Source organism: Artemia franciscana, unplaced genomic scaffold (genome assembly GCF_032884065.1).
Source record: "Artemia franciscana unplaced genomic scaffold, ASM3288406v1 Scaffold_1642, whole genome shotgun sequence".
In the NCBI taxonomy this organism is placed as follows: domain Eukaryota; kingdom Metazoa; phylum Arthropoda; class Branchiopoda; order Anostraca; family Artemiidae; genus Artemia; species Artemia franciscana.
The window spans coordinates 17,256-20,986 of NW_027062903.1; positions in this window are offsets into that span (position 1 = coordinate 17,256).

Sequence of the window (3,731 nt, forward strand, 5' to 3'; positions counted from 1 at the left end):
CAAATTTTATTACTCAAGAAGAAGAAAAAAAACTTTAAATGAATATTGTTTTTGCACGGTTCTGGAATCACGTCTGTTTTTAATTAAAGGAATTAATCTTTAGTTGAAAAAGGATAAAAAATCGTATTAGCTAAAATTCCCCTTAGAAGACATCATATTTTCGTTTAGATAATAAAATAACTAATCTGTACATAGGCTGTGTGTCTCTAATTTATTTTTCTAGTGGATTAAATTTTTGCCGATGCAGCTTGAGCCATGATTTGGGACTGTGCTCATGAAATATCCGAGATCAGACAATGTCTATTTTGCTACCGGGTATCAAATGAAATGAAAACCGACGTTTGGTTGTGTGAGCCATGCTATCCCAAGCATGAACTTGTTTTTGCAAAATGAAAGGATTCACTTTTTGGACAGCCAAGGTAAGTTAGATTTCTAATCGTCAATCAAAATCGCTGTTTTTGAGCAGCCCTTATTCTAAAAAAAAGCTCATATACTTTAGGCTTGTACTACATTTGGAGGATAGATTAAGAAACTTCATCCCCCTTCAAACAAACTACGCCCTTTAGGCTCTAATAAACTCTCTTTTCATATTGATTCTTCTATATATTTAAGTTAAAATGGGGATAAATCCTCTTAATAGTGATACATTTCTTAGAAAATACTAGATATTTTGGTCACATATGCAGTGACCGTCATCGGTGGTAATACTAAATTAAAACCATAAAAATAAAAATTTATATACAAAATAAAATATCTATATATTATTTAGTAATCTTATTCTTTTCAAATCAGAACGGAAGCGAGTTTCTTTGACCTTGCTGGTTTCGGTTCGCTAGCATGATCTGAGCTAACACTGTGACAGAGGTTATACGCATTGGGTAAAATGAATATTGGGTATTGCTACTGATGGCTGTCACTGCATATATGGCCGAAATGTCTAGTATTTTTTTTGAGAACTTTATCAAGGTCTATTAAGAGGATTTATCCCTATTTGAACTTTTATTTATCGTCATGATAGGAAGTGTCGTCTTCAAAATTAGCTTGTTGTTCAGTTTTTTTTTTTTTTAATAACATAAATAGCTAGAAACAAAAGATTTTGATATCAATTTTTTTTTGTCTCATCTAAGATGTACAACATAATGTTCCTTTTATAGACATCTACTTTCTAATACAAGTCGAAAAATCTTAAAAAAAAGTCCGTTTTTCTGCTTCCTTGTTAAATTTATGTTGACTAACGTACATGCTCCTTTTTTGAACTCAGATGAATGCAAAGCCATATTCTGGAAGGGGTAGGGGGTTTGAAATCCCCTCCAAATGTTTGCCATACCAGACATTTTTTTTAGCAAAAATTTATATTAACAAAGTCTTAGCCAATTTTTAAAAGTTTGTACCCCCTATCCCCACAAAAATACCCTTTGTCCTCTGAACAAAATCCTGGATACAACTGTGGATGAAGGTCTGTAATATCCAGCCCTTGAGAGCAATGGAATGACTTTTAAGCAATAAATAAGACATATATATAGCTCCGCATTATAAGACAATAGCTTTGATAACTTTGCTGTCTGTAAATAGGTGACCATGTTTTGCTATTATTTCTGCCACATTGTAGCTGGCATATAGAGCTGACTTGCTTTTATCGATCACAACTTTAAAGATGTTTTGCTGATTTTGAGTGACAATTTGAAGTTACTGATTTTTTTTTTTTCAAGATTCACCTCCAAGATAGTTAAATTTAGTTTTGTGCTCAGTATCGTAATGTCACTTCAAGTTATTTTCCTTCAATATGGAAATACTTTTTAGACAGATTAAAGACAAAGGATTTTCCTTAACTTCTATAAAAATAAAATAAATTCGTCCATGCTTCAGTAAAAATCCGTCTTTCATCAATGATCTTTCTTTTTTTAGAAGCCGTCTTGAATATGCAAAAATAAGAAAAGTTTAGGCCTATATTTACCTATTTATTTTACGGAGCCTACCAGCCAGTTTATCCCTGTCTATTTAGCATTGCTCCATTTCTGAGTGATTGTCTCGTTGTTTTCTATAGCAGAGTAGTTGATGCAGTCAAAGTCAATTGCACTGGCAATTATAGTTAAAAGTTGTTGGAGTTTCAGTCGCACTCAGTCACAGTCACAAGTATTTGCAGTTTTAAAAGCATTCACCGCTTGAAAAAGTCACAATAGCAGTAGTGCTAATTGCACAAGTAATGTTGTAGTAGCCATCGAAGGTTCAATTTATTGCTTTCAGCTGCTTCTCAGATACTATTCATATGCCATTTTGATAACGTGCATGTATAGACTGCATTTTGATTTTGTTCAATATACAATACAATATTATATCAACTCTTCGTTTTTGGTATACTAATTCATATGTTCGACTCAAGTCAGGTGACACCTACGTTGGTAATATCCCCATCCGTTCTGGTCTTAGGCAAGGAGGAGTCTTATCCCCTTATCTTTTTAATGCTTGTCTTTATTCTGTTTTGCCACGTATTAATCCATCATGTTTTTTAGGCCTAACTAATCTTTCGTACATTGCATATGCAGATGATTTACTTTTGATCAGCCGCACTAAATCTAGCCTAATTAAGTCGACCCAGCTTGTTTCTAAGTCTTTTGAGGAAATCGGCCTCAAACTTAATACTGAAAAATGTGAATATTTAGTTTTTAATGCTAAGCATCAAAGTAGTGATCTTGATTGTGGTTATTTTCAGTTAAGCTCGTTTCTTCGATTTGGTGGCTTGGTATTAGTATTTGTTCATCTTTATCGGCTTTTCGATCCTGTGGGCTAAATGATATTAAAAGTAAACTTAAAAAAGGGTACGCGAAAATTGTCCCGAACCGAGGCAGATTTTCACGAAAGGCTTTATCCAGACTTTATTCTACATATTGCGATCATTCTATATTGTTTCTTTCCGGTTTGCGCCCGTTGTTTAATAATCAAGATTTGCAGGGCATAAGAGTTATGTATTTCGTTATTGTAAATATTTATTGTATCTGCCGCGTTCTTATAGAAATCAGAACATTATCAGAAAGTTTTGTGCCACTGATATTATTTTCGTTTATAAAAAACTCTATGCTAGATTAGGTGCTGAGGCCTGTCAACGCTTGGGCCCTTACCACCCTTTGATTAGACTGTATTAATTGTATTGTTTGTGTTATTTCGTTTTTTCTTTCCTTAATGTTTTTACTCCGCTTAATTTGTCAAAACAAGCGGGGTAACAAATAAATTATTATTATTATTATTATATCCCCATATAGTTTCACCTTAATACCCTTAGCCATCCCAGATATATTTTGGATAGGCTCAAGTGGGTCGAAAAAGGTCACAGTTTTGTAGACCTTGGTGCCATATATTTCCAAAAGGCATTTGATTTAATCAATCACATTGTAGCTTCCCTCAATCTCAAACTAATAGGGGTAAGAAAAAGACTTATGCTCGTGTTGAAATTTCTCAGTCAGAGAATGCAGCGTGTGTTTGCTCTCTACGAAGGTGATAGTAACTCTGAATGGTCTACATCCACCTGTGGAGCCCCTCAAGGCACTGAGCTTGCAACTATTGTATTCTTGTCTGTAATTAACTTCCTCATAGCTGACTATGACACCGCTACAAATTCGCGGACGACCTATCATTTATCTGAAATATTTAGTGCAGAACGGAGTTGTGACCGCCACAATTCAGTTCAAATTTTTCAGTGTTTTCACAAAAGGATGTGCGGAGCTAAATCTTGAGAT